This window comes from Mesoplodon bidens (assembly GCF_964165515.1).
Source record: "Mesoplodon bidens genome assembly, chromosome: 14".
NCBI lineage: Eukaryota > Metazoa > Chordata > Mammalia > Artiodactyla > Ziphiidae > Mesoplodon > Mesoplodon bidens.
The window spans coordinates 35,702,797-35,719,957 of NC_138170.1; the positions used below are offsets into that span (position 1 = coordinate 35,702,797).

General features: G+C 39.9%; 1 pseudogene across 1 annotated transcript; it reads left to right on the forward strand.

The window, feature by feature from the left end:
* The first annotated feature begins 334 nt into the window (after positions 1–334).
* Positions 335–824, forward strand: LOC308627747 (14 kDa phosphohistidine phosphatase-like; annotated as a pseudogene). The gene has a single exon. The product of its transcript is annotated as a 14 kDa phosphohistidine phosphatase-like (transcript).
* Positions 825–17,161: the final 16,337 nt, after the last annotated feature.

A 17,161-nucleotide genomic window follows, 5' to 3' on the forward strand; every position in this document is an offset into this window, starting at 1 on the left:
TAGTAACAATTAAAGCTACATGCTTCTTTGTTTTAAAAAAAAAAGCCATCTCTTCTAGTGACTCACTTATAAGCGAGGAAACTTTTCCTAGAAGCCTCCAGACAATCTTCTTAGCATGTCTTATTGGCCTAGGAACAGTCATGTGCCTATTCCTAAACCACTCTGTTTCTAAAGGAATGCCATGTGCTGATTGGTTTAAGCACTAGGTCCGAGACCAATTATAGGCAAAAAAGGATCAGATTGTATTGATTGAGGCAGACTTATCAGGGCCTGCCTCACATGTCTAGGTCAGTTCCTTAAACCAAATGGCTGATGCACGGTGTCAGGAGGTGGGATAGACGTTGAAGAGATTACCTCAGTGTCTACTACACAAGTGGAAGCCAACATTAAGGGATACCCTGGGTCATGTGAGGAAGGGCCGCGGGCCACAGGGGCGAGCACACTCCGGGAACATGGCAGCGGCGAACCTCGCCCAGATCCCTGACGTAGACATCGATTGCGACAGCGTCTTCAAGTATGTGCTGATTCGAGTCCATGTGGTGCTGCCCTCCGGGGCCCTGGCCAGGGAGAGCAAAGAGATCGTGGGCGGCTACAAGTGGGCGGAGTACCACTCCGACATCTACAGACAAGTTACCAGGCGAGATGCAGAAGGGCTATGACTGCGAGTGCCTGGGGGGTGGGTGCATCTCCCACCAGAGCCAGGGCAAGAAGATCCACATGTACGGCTACACCATGGGTTACATGGTCACGCCCAGCACTCCACTGAGAAGATCAAAGCCAGGTACCCTGACTACGAGGTTACCTGGGCCGAAGACGGCTACTGAGGCCCACCCAAGACTGGCCGCCTCCAGCAGCCCACAGGAACTCTGCCCTCAAGGCCACCTCCCAAGGAGTTGGGCTGCACCCCCTGGCACTTTGCCCCTCTGGCACTTTGCCGCCCTGACCAAGCCTCAGTGCCCGGGGTTGCCTCTCTAGGGAGAATTAAAAGCATCGTCACCTCCACTGGTCCCTGAAAAAAAAAGAAAAAAAAAATTAAGGGACGAAAGATAAATGGCAAAGTACAAGCATGAAACAGGGCAATTCAGAGCAGGGCTCTGGCTGGAGCATGTCTTTTCTATATGATGTGTCTGGACAGTTTGACCACATAAGAAATAGAGGCTTCAATAACCAATATCTGACATTTTAATCTAATATTTCATTGTATGTATGATACAGCAGATACCTTTAATTATAATTCAGTTCATTAAATTCTTTTATCATTTCTCAAAAATTAAATTTCCTGTCAGCATCCTAAAAATGGCAATGTGACATATATGTGAGGAAGTACTAAGTATTTTACAAAATTGAGAATTTTAAGATTTTAAAATTTAAATTGTCAGTAACATTTATAGAGTTCAGTGTAAACATAGCTCTACACTAATCCCGGGAGGATGAAGCATTTTACATTAAATAAAATTTTTATTTATTAAGTCATTTTCAGTCAGACCTGTGATTACTAGGGGTGCATGCAGTGTTAAGACCATAGATGTGGAGCATGTGTAGGGATTCTAGAATTTCATTTTCATCATCTTTGAAGATGTATAATTTTGTTTTTTAAGAAGTCAAGAAGCCCACAGTAAAAGACATTTTATGTTTAAAATGTTTTTTTCATTATCCCAGCACCGTTGGGATTATTTTAGCATGACATTTACGTTACAGAATTAAGAAGTGGGGAGCGTACTTCTTGAGTAGCACATGGGCTTCTACTACGGTGGTTCTGCCTTTGTTTTCAGTGTTATTTAAATCCAGGGCATTGGAAGTGCTTTGGAGTGATTTTTCTAAAACTTAAATCTGATCATGTTGCTCCTCTGCTTCAAACTCATCAGCAGCCACTCACAGCCCTCACGTTGGATCCCAAACTCCTTAGTTCAGCCACAAGGGCCATCAGGAGAGACCCCTACTTACCTTTCTATTTCCTTCTCTGACTCATCTCCCTACTCCCAGTCCATATTCCAACTATACTGATGAACTATTTGCAGTTTCCCAAATCACCAAACTCTTCCATGCTTCTGCCAGGAGCACCTTTCATCCTCCTTTCCTCCTAATCAGCTCTTTTCTTTAGGATGCTCATCCAGGAGCATCACTTCCAGTTTAGATGACCCTCCTAGGAATACACATGTCTCCCTGGGCTGATGTCTGCCGTTGCACTACCTACAACATATTCTGTTGAGGATGTTTATTCTTTTTCCCCATTAGAAGACCATGTCACCTTCACCTTTTTACCTCCCTCCAGAACTTAATAAAATATTTGGCAGTTAATAGGCACTTAATAAGCATTTTTGGGCTGAATGAATTTACTTTTTCTTACATTTGCTCGTAATTAAAATAGCTATCATTTGTTAAAAAGCTTTTACATGCAAGCACTGTAGTAGATGCTTTACATTTTTTATCTCGTTTAATTTTCACAGTTGTCATGTGAGTGGGAATCACTATCCTCATTTTAATGGATGAGGAAATAGGCTTAGAGAAGTTCAGTAATTTATCTAAAATTAAGTAAGAGAGCTGGGATCAACCTCAAGTCTGTCAGGTTCCAGAACTCTGCTTTTTTTCTCCATGCAACACATTATGGAGATCCTCCCTAATACCTAAGGATGAGAGGGTGCCAATCTCACAGTTATTCCAAGCAGATATACAGACTGTAAGCAGTGTTCCAAGATAAGCAGGCATCATTCCCATGGCTTAGAGTTATCATCACCTTAAGAAAAGAATACTAATCAGAAGCTGGAAGTATAGGAAATAGGATTCAGATTTTCAGGAATCCAGATCCAGAGATAAATCAGCTCTCCAGACAAGTGGACTGGGTCTCAGTGTAAGGCTCCATCCCAGCAAGGAATTAGAATACTAAGGGGGGAAATTGAAGCCCAGAGATAGACATGTAACCAAGTTGACAGGGTTAGGGACTAACATATGGCCACCCAGGGATCACCAGATACCAAGTCTATGACAACAAAGCTAATTCTTAAGTCCCACTTAAAATATGGTGAATCTTTTAGTATATTTTCCACCCTAGACCCATGAATTGAGCAATGATATGAGAGATATCGGCACAACCTATCTCCCTGGAGAGTCAGGCAATGAGTCAAGGGAAAAAAATGTGCTGAGCAGCTTCCTAGATGAGAATTTCTGTCAAACAGTTGCTAAATCAGTGTTTAGGAAGAGAAAACTAATTTCTAACTTGATCCTTCCTGAACTTAAAAAAAGAAAGTCCTTAATTATAATCTGTATTGACTTTTTTTTAAGTTTTTTTTTAATTTTTAGATTTGTTTTTTAGCTGCGTTGGGTCTTCATTGCAGTGCGCAGCCTTCTTATTGCAGTGGCTTCTCTTGTTGTGGAGCACAGGCTCTAGACGCACGGGCTTCAGTAGTTGTGGCATGCAGGCTCAGTAGTTGTGGCATGCAGGCTCAGTAGTTGTGGCTTGTGGGCTCTAGAGTGCAGGCCACGTGGGCTTAGTTGCTCCGCAGCATGTGGGATCTTCCCGGACCAGGGCTCGAACCTGTGTTCTCTGCATTGGCAGGCAGATTCTTAACCACTGCGCCACCAGGGAAGTCCCAATTTTTTTTTTTTTTTTTGCAGTACGCGGGCCTCTCACTGTTGTGGCCTCTCCCGTTGTGGAGCACAGGCTCCAGACGCGCAGGCTCAGTGGCCATGGCTCACGTGCCCAGCTGCTCCGCGGTATGTGGGATCCTCCCGGACCGGGGCATGAACCTGTGTCCCCTGCATCGGCAGGCGGACTCTCAACCACTGCGCCACCAGGGAAGCTCCTATTTGTGTTCTTTTTGATGATAGTCACTCTGACAGGTGTGAGGTGATATCTCATTGTGGTTTTGATTTGCATTTCCCTAATGATAGTGTTGTTGAGCATCTTTTCATGTGCCTGTTGGCGATATGCATTTCCTCTTTGGAAAAATGTCTATCCAGTTCTTCTGCCCATTTTTTAATTGAGTTGTTTGTTTTTTTGATGTTGAGTTATATGAGCTGTTTGTATATGTTGGATATTAACCCCTTGTTGGCCATATCACTTGCAAATATTTCCCCCCATCTTATGAGTTTTATAATATCTTTATTGATTCAGTATTTTATATCAAATCAGCAAACAATTTAAACCTTTTGTCAGTGTATTTATGTGCTAATACTTTGAGATACATAAAATACTACATAGCAGTTTGTGGGACTTCCCTGACAGTCCAGTGGTTAAGACTTCACCTTCCATTGCAGGGGGTATGGGTTCGATCCCTGGTCAGAGAGCTAAGATCCGACATGCCTTGCAGCCAAAAAACCAAAACAACAAACAGAAGCAATATTGTAACAAATTCAATAAAGACTTTAAAAATAGTCCACATCAAAAAAAAAATACTGCATAGCAGCTTGTAATACTGCTACAGGTTTCTTCCCCATGAACACAGGGATAATGATAAATTCTATTTCACCTGATTCTCATTAAAATGGGAGAAAGTGTATAGTGTAGACACAGACCTACTAGAGAATGGACTTGAGGACACGGGGAGGGGGAAGGGTAAGCTGGGACAAAGTGAGAGAGTGGCATGGACATATATACACTACCAAATGTAAAATAGATAGCTAGTGGGAAGCAGCCGCATAGCACAGGGAGATCAGCTAGGTGCTTTGTCACCACCTAGAGGGGTGGGATAGGGAGGGTGGGAGGGAGGGAGTTGCAAGAGGGAAGAGATATGGGGATATATGTATATGTATAGCTGATTCACTTTATTATAAAGCAGAAACTAACACACCATTGTAAAGCAATTATACTCCATTAAAGATGTTAAAAAAATAATAATAAGTATACAAGTGACATTGTCAAGTTCATTTGTACAGAAGAGAACTTCTATTTTGTTTAACATTGATTAAAATTAAATCCTCCACTTGTAATTATACACATTTAATGACTAGAAGAATTCCCCCAGACTAGCTTCTGTTTTCATATATTTCAAATCTAGTTTCACCTCCACTACCTGTATACCTCTGTGCTGACCACTTTGGGACCTGTTCACATCATGATACAACCTCTGGCCCCTTCACCTTAGGGCCATGACACACCTTAGGGCCATGATGTCATGGATGAGTTAGGGATATTCCTGAGAGCCACTCCTACATTGAGATGGCTAGCAAAATCTTAACTGTACTCAGAAGTGACTATAAACCACGTGAACATTCCCATTAAACCCAGCCATATGTATTTCCAATTCACCTTTCCCTTAGTTGAATCTACTTGCAGCTCCTCCAGCACTAGACCATAAGAGAAAGTATGCGAAGCTCTGGTGGGGGTACTTTTAGTTTGGTTGTAATTGCAGGTAGAATACCTTACTTTTGCAAAGTTTGCAAAAGTATTTGACCATGTGAGCACGTTGCTAGAGCCCTCCTAGGCCTGTATTAGTAAAGGGTCCCAAAGCTTAGACCTCATTAGCTTCACAGAGAATTTACTGCTGTCAGTAGAGAAAAAACTGTTAAACAGTCCTGTCCCATTTTTTTTTTCTGGGGATAGAGGGATGCATGAGATAATACAGACAAGGATATAAGCTTCCATATTCTGTGATTTGTCCTTGCATCAACCCTAATGGGACACAGTGTCCCAATGCCAACAGCTGGGCTCTTGTATCATACCCAGATTGGCACTTCTTTCCCACCACATCCTTTCTCCCCCACCTCCACCCTGTGCTCTTTGTTTTTATTTTGTTATTTTTTTTTGTCTTTGCTTTATTTGTCTATTTGTTGTGGTGGTTCTTGTCTGAAGATCTGTGTTTAGGATCTGAGTGGCCAGAATTACAGGCACACTCTACAGACAGATGTGTGTGATACTGAAATCTGGCAATGTCAGGAGCAGAAGGCATATGGCTGGATAGGCAAAGAAAGAAATGAGATTTGAAAATGTGAGGGTAGCCAAGGCAGGTAAAATTTGTATATACCGTAATTATCATTTTTGAAAACCATTTGCAGAATTAGAATAACAAAAAGTAATAACAGAAAGCAGGGTATTTCTATTCTTTTTTAAAAAAATTAGTTACACAACTGAACTGTGCAGTTTGTTTCTCTTGGTAAAAATAGAAATGTCCTTCTGATAATATTCACGCTGATCCTAATGAGTAATGACACAAGTGAATAAAATAGGACTATATCTGTATTTAGCATTAGAAAAAAAGGGAGTCCTTAAGAGAGCTCCGGGAGAAACCCTGAAGATGTAGTCCAATTTGTGGCTGCAAGCAGTTTTCACAGGCCTCCCACTACTGCTAAGTCTGTTAAGTACAGAACCATATGTTTCTCTGAAGTGTAAAAGTATAAGTTGGAAATTTTACTGAGAAAATTCTCCTGTTTCCCATGACGTGTGTTGATCAGACTTCTTATTGGAAAGTGCATTGGCTAATGTCCTGCGAGTCATACCCATTAATGATGTATTGCTCATTTTTGCTTTTTGTAATACTTGCCTGTACTGGAGCATCATGGTCCGACTTGTTTGTACATGTGTCTGGAAGGGCTGTGTAATTATTCTGGTTATAAAGTGTTGCAACAAACATCTGCAGACATGCTAGATATTATGAGTTCTATCTAAGGTTAAAAGAGAAAGAGCTAATGATATTGGCCCCAAGTGTACTAATCATATTGACTTAGTATTTTGGTTCCATAGTCTGGAATTACTTTATTTACCATCATTTTAATTGACAGAAGTTGGATCATGGCCAGCCCTCAAGTTTACGTCCAATTTTAGGTAATGCTGCTCTGATGTATTCTTGTTATAAATATATCTTTTAAAGAAGTCTGTTCTGTAACAGCCAATGAAAATAAGTCACACCTTTGATTTTCACAATTTCAGTGCCCTTTATTAAGATGATCTTTTAAAATCAGTCAAAATTATTTTGGTCAAATCCTCTCCAATCAACATGTTTTTCATCTTTTTTTTGTCCAGTTGTTTTACCAAAAGGAATAGGTAGAAGAATTCTCATTCTATTTTTCTACTCTACTTACTTAAACACACTTTGCTAGTGGTGTGAGAATCCAGGTGACCCTGAGCAATATTACAAAGTAGGTAATGTTTGTCTTGGATGCCTGCCTCTGTTCCTGAAGTCACCCTTGCCCTTGGGGCACCATCTCAGGCACTCTATTCTAAAATTTCCCTTTCAGTTCCTCGTATCTCTTTCTGTAAGATCAGGGGTATCATATTTTCTTTCCCTCATTTAAATTTACCTGTTCTGTGTTGATTTTCCTTAAGATCCCAGGATACACTAGCTCATGTAATTTCTTAAAAAGTCACTGCAGATGTACTCATAGGAGAGAGCTAGAGTAATCGTGAATCAAGAAACATAAGAATCTACTAGAAATTATGCCCTTTCTTCATTTATATTGTGTTGATCGTTCACTCATTTGACACACATATTGAGCACTTATTATGTGCCAGAAATTGTTCTAGGCACTTGAAATATATCAAGTACCAAAAGATAAAATTCCCTGTGCTTATGTGCTCACATTTGTACAGTTTTATATCTCTTGAGAGTATGAATCATGCTTTTTCATATTGTAAGTCATAACATCAGTGCATGCAATTTGGATTTTTTTTCATACTGTTTCCTCTGATCATGCTTTATGTCATGTCTGTATTACTTGATGAAACACAATTCAGTGTCTTAGATGTGGTCATTGAAGTGGCTGATCAGTGACAGTCTTGTTTCTCACCTTATTGAAAACAAAGTGAAGGGCTGACATGTTAAAGTTCACCATTTTCATAGAAGAGAGGATGCAGATCAGGGTCTAATGAGGCTGTACTCAACACATATATGTGGCACCAGCCATATCATGAGCAAATCCTAGCCATTAAAATTCCTGGCTTAAATTTTCCTGAAGGTTTGGATTAAAATGCTTACATAGGTGCCTTCTTCAAAACTGTATAGAGCCATCAACCTAAATACAGTCCATAATGGGACTGAATTTTTTAATTCAAATATTCATTTTCTGCTTAACTGATTATCACACAGAGAAAAAAATGAAATGGGAACATAAAAATTTAGAATAAGGGATTTGTCTGTGGAAAACATATACCTTTTAAAAAAACATGTAGCTAAAGCCAGGTCAGTGTGATTAATCTTGCTTTCAGAACATGAAGCTGTGCTACCAAATGTGTACTCTGTTTTTCCTAATCAAAATGTATATATTGTTACCATGGTAATTCTGTCTTGATGTATTTTTTAAATGACTTTGGCTTGCTACACAATCATATAAAACTCAACTCCCTCCACTAAAAAAAAAACCCAGTGTTAAACAGTTCAAGTTTCTCCCTGTGACCTAAATTAAAACCTGTAAGGTTCAAATTAGGAGACAGGAAATGAATCAAAGAAGAAACCATGGTTTTTTTGCGTCAGTTAAGTTGAAGCGTGCTTGCATCTGGAAGATGCCTAACTTTAAGCTTAAAAAAAAAAGGAGAACAGAGGAATATGATAAACCTTTCCTAAAATATAGCACTCTAAGAAAAAAATTCTCTGCAGGAGTGTTGCATTAAGAACTTTATAAATATTAAAATAGAAGAGTAAATGTATATAATGTAATATTTATGGATTCTTAATTTAAATGCCAGTTTAGTAGCCTTTCGAAATATTGACTAAAAAATGGCCCTCTACCCTTCTTCAATAATGAATGAGCTTAGCTCTCCACACAAGTGAGAGGGAGGCAATGAATGTGGACTCAAGCCAAGTAGTCAGCCTAGGTGTGTACAAAAAGCAGAGGGGGAGAAAAGGAGGAAGGAGGAAATAATTCCTCTGGTACAAGAAAGAACCTGTGAGGGAAAAGAGAGAAATTCTCTCCTCTGTGTCTAAGAAACACATTTTTTGCTAACTTTGAATAGGAAAAATAAGAATATATTTAAATATTCTTCTTATGAATGAGAAAAAACCCAACTCAGTGAAATTGAAGAGCAAATCTGATGGAGAAATAGATTTTTAAGAACTATTTTTAAATGTTTAAAGGGGATAGTTTCATTTACTTCACAATAATTAGCACTTATTGAACCTCATATGCTAAGCACAGCCAAAATCTTTTTATATGTTGTCTCCTTTCATCTTTACAACTTTGTGAGGTAGCATAATTATGTTCATGGTCTATATTAAGAAACTGAGGCTTTCAGGGGGTGAAGAAACCCATCCAAAGCGTCACGATTCACACATAGGTTTGCTTATTTTAAAGCCTATGTCCTAAACACATCAGTTCCTTGTACAATTTCAGTACTGAGATTTAATTCAGGTACTGAGATATGGTTGTATTCATGGCTCGTGATTTTCAGTTTATAAGAATACAAGAATCTTAAAATATTTCAGTTTGCTAATAACATTTATGTTGAGTTAAATGGGTCTAAATTTTGAGTTACTTGTTACTTCACTGTCTTTCTTTATTGCAGCAAGATATTTTTCTGGGCTTCCCTCTAGAAGCTGCATATTTTTTAAAAAGATAGATTTTTTTTCAAAAGTTCAGAGTTTTAAAAAATCATCTTTCAAGAGTCATCTTTCACATGTTTGTCACTTACATTTTCAATCTATACAATTAGTATTATAGAAAGAATCAGAACTTTTTTGAACTCACATTTTCTTATGCCCAAATTCTGCTGTCAAATGCAGGTACATTTCATTATTGTCAAAAGGAATTTCATATACCAACTGACCTAAGACATTATTTAATCTTGAACCAAAGTTTGTCTTTGGAAAACCTCCATCTTTCTTTGAGTGCCTTTCTACTTGCTTCGGAGATCCTTTCCTGGGACCTTGCTGCTGACCCCTGGCTGCTCAGAGCACCTTGGTGACAACCCACTCTGCCTTGACACTTCCTCACTTCAGCCTTGAAGGATGAATTAATATCCAGAAGAGAGCAAGAAAGAGCTTTGTGGGCTAACTACCCAATTCTCTCTGCATTCCCCAGTTATCTTTTTGCTCACGTGCGTGTGTGCATGCACACACACTCACACATACACACGCATCATGCCATAGGTAGCGTGTAGATTATTGACTGCTTTGGGTTCACTGCTCAAGTGGATCAAGGTATGCCATCTTAAAAATATGCTACTTTGGTATAAAGATTATTTTGAGCTGAAGGTATTTGAGATTGGACAAATGCAGGGGTGGGGGGAATCTTCTTGGAGCTTCCCTTGTCTTAATACAAGCAGCAGTTTCTGGGAAATAAGGCCGCCATAAATTCCTCTTCAGGGTGGATCTACTCCCATGAGGGAGAATATGGATTAAACCATCTCCAAGGGAATTTTGTGGCTCTCTAGGAGCAGGAAAGACCATTCATACTCCTATAGACAAACATCACAAACTCTCTTATCTCCTATTTTTTCTCCTAAAAACCCATTTACCTTTCAAAAAAATAATTTTTTCCCCTCTCCCCTTTGCCTATTAAGGAAGTATATAAGCCCCAAATTCTAACTACCCCTCTGAGTTCCTCATCACGGAGAATTCCCATGTGTGTGAGTGTTACACACATAAATAAACTCTGGGTTTTTCCTCCTGTTAATTTGTCTATTGTCAGTTTAATTTGCGGGGCCCAGAGACTAAACAAGAGGGTAGAGGAAGAGTTTTTTCCTCCCCTACAGTGCCCACCTTTAGTCCCAAGAACTGTGGCTGGGGGAGGAAGGGCAGGATCCCGGGGCCGACTTGGAGTGTCTCCTCAACAGGATATGGGTAATGGCAGTTTCACTTACCAGAACCATAATTCATGTCAGGGACCTGCCACTGGTCCCAAGAAGTTTCCCTAGTTCCGCCAAGTGGAGCAGTTGCTCCCTCCTCCATTCCCCTGTTTTATCTTATACCTACGTCTACTGTTACACTTTCCCCACAGATTGTTTTGTTCCTGTTGTTTACATGTCTGTCTGCCTCCCAAGAAGGCTATGTTTGTTTCTTGAGGACAGAGACTGTCTTACTTACTGCTGTTTTCCTAGAACCTACCATAGTAATTGTGCAGTGCCTAGAGTGAGCACTCAGTAATAATGCTGAATGAATGAGTGAGTGAAATGATAGACTACCACCAGAGTACCTTTCAAAAATGAATGAAGTAGGGACTTCCCTGGCAGTCCAGCAAATAAGACCCCGTGCTTCCATTGCAGGGGGTGTGGGTTCAATCCCTGGTCAGGGAACTAAGATCCCGCATGCCCCAGGGTGCGGGCAAAAATTTTTTTAAAAAAATGAATGAAATAAACAACAAGAGGGTTTCTACTGCTACAGGGGAAAGTTAAAGGTACCATCCCCTTGGACATTGTGTTATCTTCTCTCCACCACTTGGGCATGCCTGGAATTAATTGGCATGGTGATACTTGCAGCATGATGCCATTAGTAGTAACACTACCCCTATTAAATGGAAAATCTTGGGTGGGAAGGAAGAGGAGATTGGCCAGCTTTTGGCTAATGAGTAAAGTATCTTGCCGAGTACCTGGCATATAGTAGGCAGTTAAATGTACCTTTCTATCCCTTCCTTCTCTTTGTCTTCCCAAGTCACCCCACATCTGTCCCATTCCAACATTTCTGGGTGCACATCTTTGGCCTGTGTGACATATGCAGCATGGACAGGCATGTGTGATAGTGAATATGCCCAGCAAATACCAACTTGTCACTTTAAGCATGGAAATGATGTAGGAAAGAAACAGTGGGCTCTTACCGTGCTCCTCAGGGGTGTAGCTTTGAAGTAATAATACAGGGGGCAAATAGCACTAAGTAAGCTGAACAGCTTAAAGAGCAATAAAATTTTTTCAAACTAATTCTGTAACAGACCTGATTCTTCAATTTTTCATTATTGGCTCAATTCCAGCTGTGAGTAGCAATCCCATCTTTTTCTGAAGTGGTTTTCTTTGTGGAGGAAAAAATGTAAGATGACTACTTGGCCTAGTTTTCAGGTACCACACGTTGTTTGGTTTTTGTTTTGTTTTATTTTGTTCTTTTTATAGAGCCTAAAAAACTCCATTATACTGGAGTCTAACTACATATTTATTTTCTTTATCACTTCTATTCTGCCTGAAGTTAGTTACCATAATAAATGTTGTTCTCCCTGTGCATATATTAGCCATAAGTGCTAGGAAACAAAGAAAGATGTGTTGTCCTGAGAAGATTGCTATTGTTACACAAAGCAGCAGGTGTCTTGAATTAGACCTTGTGGGCTGATTAAAACACTGTGATTCTCCTTCTGAAGTTGCCTTTCATTTGTTACACTTCAGTCCCTACTTCTGATTAGGCAAATATGTCCTTGGGAGAAGGAAAAACGTGTAACAGGAAAAATATCTACTTCTCTATAATTGAGGATAATAATGTTTAGCAGGGTATCCTGGCGAAGAGCAGAGCAGAATATCCTTCTGTCTGTTCTTTCCAGATTGTATTCTGGCCAATATAGTCTCCCATGACCCACAAGAGAACACTTTCCACTAGCTTTTTTTTTTAATGGTGATTGGAAGTTTCTCACAGGGTAGAGAGACGGAATATTCATATATTAAACATAAATGTGTTGAGCCAGGCCTCCTATGAGCCAGGTACTGTACCCAGGATTGGAAAGATCATTGACTGCCAGTCACTCTGACAGAACACATTTTCAACTTTTGCAAGACAGAAGCAAACAGCTGTGCATAACTGAAAACCTGAGTGCAGGGCATGGGGCTGGAAATAAGAATAAAAGACAAAGTTCCCTAGATTGTTTGGCACCAAAAAACAGCTATGGGAGTATTATAGGTAGTTGTGGGAAAGATTGTGAACAACATGGAGGCAGGAACTCTGTTGTTTTTCATCTTTGTATACCTAGAACCCTAACTAAGGAAACAAGTCATTAAGAAAATATGTCAAAGATTAGGACAGGGCTTCCCTGGTGGCGCGGTGGTTGAGAGTCTGCCTGCCAATGCAGGGGACACGGGTTCGAGCCCTGGTCTGGGAGGATCCCACATGCCGCAGAGCAGCCAGGCCCGTGAGCCACAACTACTGAGCCTGCACGTCTGGAGCTTGTGCTCCGCAACAGGAGAGGCCGCAACATTGAGAGGCCCGCGCACTGCGATGAAGAGTGGCCCCTGCTCGCTGCAACTAGAGAAAGCCCACTCACAGAAACGAAGACCCAACACAGTCAAAAATAAATAAATAAATAAATAAATTAATTAATTAACTTTAAAGAAGATTAGGACAGTGTCTTGATTCTAAGAACTTGTTCTTGGAATCATTTTGGAAAAAGAAATGAAAGGATAATTCATACATACTGATCTCATTTATCGTGAAACCATACTAAGCTTTAAAGTCCCATGCTCACACAGTGGATTAGAAGTTGAAGCTGAATAAAGTTTTTTCAACAGTGTTTTTTGTCCATCTGAGAAAGTGATTTGAAAGACGCTCTTGTAAAACTGCCTCCTGTTTTTGCACTGAAGAATGGAAAGCATTTACTGTTTATTCCTCACAAGGAACTCAATCAACATCAAGGCCCATTCTCTGCCGCCCCAAGGAAATACACACTTGCAGAGAGATCGTGGTTTATCCTCAGGCAGGAGGTATGGATGCCCCTCCATGACAGACAGGGGCTGAACAGGCCCGCTTAAGCACAGCTGCAGTGTGTTGCCTCTGAGGCTCCTGCAAAATCAGAATATGCCAGGACAAGCATATGCCTTATTTCTCAGAAACTTTATTTTGGCTCCTTCCCAACTTAAAAAAAAATATTATTACCTAAGCACTCTAAGAGCCTACTTTTTACTACAGGAATGGAAGTGAGATTCTAACATCTATTATTCCCTGAGTCTCCTCCAAAACATGTTTTTTGTTTGTTTGTTTGTTTTCAAAAGTATGTTTTATGGTTGGAGGCCACAGCAATTCATCCTACCATAATGTAGTGTTCATTTATACAACAGGTTACACATTTTGGAAAACAGTTCTAGTATTTTCATAGTTTCTAGTGGTCTTCCAAATTCTTGGGAGGATGCCTGCTTGATCCTAATGATTTACCTGTATGTATTTTGTCACTTAGTCCTGAACCTTCTTATGAATTTTACTATTATGTATCCTAATAGTCTCTCTCTACCCCTTATAGGATAGGTTCAATTCAATTAGATTTTACAAACCTTCAGTGAGATTTACTGTGTGTCCAACATTGGGATTCAAAGAAGGAAAAGATATATTCCTCTTCCTTAGTGTGATGTTTGTTGAGTGGAAGAGAGAGGAATGTATGTCAGAACCTCCAGGGTAGCGGGAGGGAAGGGAAAACGTGTATGACTTGAAAAAAGTATATTCACTATGACAATATCATTTTTTATTTGGAAAACAAAAATATATTATTTCATAAGATGAGCAACAGAAAGTAAAGCTTGAACAATAATTTGGGACTGGTAGTAATATGCAGGAGGTGCAAAGAGCCTCAGAATTAAGGATGGCTTTGAGGGTTAAAGTCCTGATGTTTATCAGAAGAGAACACAGATTTTTAAAAAACTGAGAAATGCTGCTCAGGCTGGTTACATATCCTAAAGTGTACAGAAAATGTAGAATTATTGCACTGTAAGTTTGAAAATAGTGGTACTTAAATACAGAGTAACAGGAGCATCATAGGACACAGGGATTAAGGACAGGTAAGGAGAGTTTGGAGGATATCCCAGAAGTAGGGACATTTTAACTGACTTTTGAAGAATAGGCAGAAATTCAACAAGTGGAGAAGGGAAGATGACCTACAAGCAGAGGAAACACCATGTCCAAAGGCTCAGAGACATGAAGGAGAAGGCATACTCAAAAGGTGTAAGTAGCACAGGATGGACTGGGTAGAGTTGAAGGAAGTAGGGTAGAAAGATTGTGAAGGCATTAAATGGCATACTAGGAGTTCACTTTTTATCCTGAAGACCAATGGCTCTCAATCTTAGCTCCTCATCAGAACCATTTGTACATTTTTAAAAAATAATCTTATTGAGGTATAATTGCATACAATAAATTGTACTTAGAGTATATAATTTGATAGGTTTTGACATATGTATACATCCATGAAATCATCACCATAGTCAAGATAATGAATGTCTCTATCACCCCCCAAGTTTCCTTATGCCCGTTTGTAATTCCTCCCCTTCACGCCTACTTACTCCCTCCATCTCTAGGCAACCACCCATCTGCCTCTGTCACTATAGACTAGTTTGTGTTGATTAGAATTTTATATAAATGGAATCATAAAAGGGTACAAAGCAGGTATCCATTTTTTGTCTGGCTTCTTTTACTCAACATAATTATTTTGAGATTCATTCATAATGTAGTGTGTATCAGTAGGTTAGTTCTTTTATTACGAAGTGATACTCCATTTTATTGAAGTATCATAATTTGTCTATTCATTTACCCGGTTTTCTGGTTTTGGCTTTTACTAATAAAACTGCTGTGAACATTCAACTACAAGTCTTTGTATTGCTATACGCCTTTGATATGGTAAATGTATGTTTAACACTTTAAGAAATTGCCAAACTGTCTTCCAAAATGGCTGTAATGTTTTACATTCCCAAAAGCAGTGTATAAGAGTTCCAGTTACTCCACATCCTCACCAATACCTGGTATTGTCAGTTTTAAAATTTTAGACATTCTAATATGGTTTTAATTTGCACTGTTTTATTTTTTTAACACCTTTATTGGAGTATAATTGCTTTACAGTGGTGTGTTAGTTTCTGCTTTATAACAAAGTGAATCAGCTATACATATACATATATCCCCATATCTCTTCCCTCTTGCATCTCCCTCCCTCCCACCCCCTATCCCATCCCTCTAGGTGGTCACAAAGCACTGAGCTGATCTCCCTGTGCTATGTGGCTGCTTCCCACTAGCTATCGATTTTACAGTTGGTAGTGTATATATGTCCATGCCACTCTCACTTTGTCCCAGCTTACCCTTCCCCCTCCCCGTGTCTTCAAGTCCATTCTCTAGTAGGTCTGGGACTTTATTCCTGTCCTGCCCCGAGGTTCTTCAGAACCATTTTTTCTCTTTTTTTTAGATCCCATGTATGGGTGTTAGCATATGGTATTTGTTTTTCTCCTTCTGACTTACATCACTCTGTATGACAGACTCTAGGTCCATCCACCTCACTACAAATAACTCAATTTAATTTCTTTTTATGGCTGAGTAATATTCCATTGTATATATGTGCCACATCTTTTTTTTTTTTTTTTTTTGCGGTACGCGGGCCTCTCACCATCGCGGCCCCTCCCGTTGCGGAGCACAGGCTCTGGACGCACAGGCTCAGCAGCCATGGCTCACAGGCCCAGCGGCTCCACGGCATGTGGGATCTTCCCGGACCAGGGCACGAACCCATGTCCCCTGCATCGGCAGGCGGACTCTCAACCACTGCGCCACCAGCGAAGCCCTGTGCCACATCTTCTTTATCTGCTCATCTGTCGATGGACACTTAGGTTGCTTCCATGTCCTGGCTATTGTAAATAGAGCTGCAATGAACATTGTGGTACATGACTCTTTTTGAATTATGGTTTTCTCAGGGTATATGCCCAGTAGTGGGAACGCTGGGTCATATGATAGTTCTATTTTTAGTTTTTTAAGGAACCTCCATACTGTTCTCCCTAGTGGCTGTATCAATTTACATTCCCACCAGCAGTGCAAGAGGGTTCCCTTTCCTCCACACCCTCTCCAGCATTTATTGTTTGTAGATTTTTTGATGATGGCCATTCTGACGGGTGGGAGCTGATACCTCATTGTAGTTTTGATTTGCATTTCTCTAATGATTAATGATGTTGAGCAGTCTTTCATGTGTTTGTTGGCAATATGTATATCTTCTTTGGAGAAATGTCTATTTAGGTCTTCTGCCCATTTTTGGATTGGGTTTTTGGTTTTTTTGATATTGAGCTGCATGAGCTGCTTGTATATTTTGGAGATTAATCCTTTGTCAGTTGCTTCATTTGCAAATATTTTCTCCCATTCTGAGGGTTGTTTTTTCTTCTTGTTTATGGTTTCCTTTGCTGTGCAAAAGCTTTTGAGTTTCATTAGGTCCCATTTGTTTATTTTTGTTTTTATTTCCATTTCTTTAGGAGATGGGTGAAAAAGGATCTTGCTGTGATTTATGTCATAGTGTTCTGCCTATGTTTTCCTCTAAGAGTTTGATAGTATCTGACCTTACATTTAGGTCTTTAATCCATTTTGAGTTTATTTTTGTGTATGGT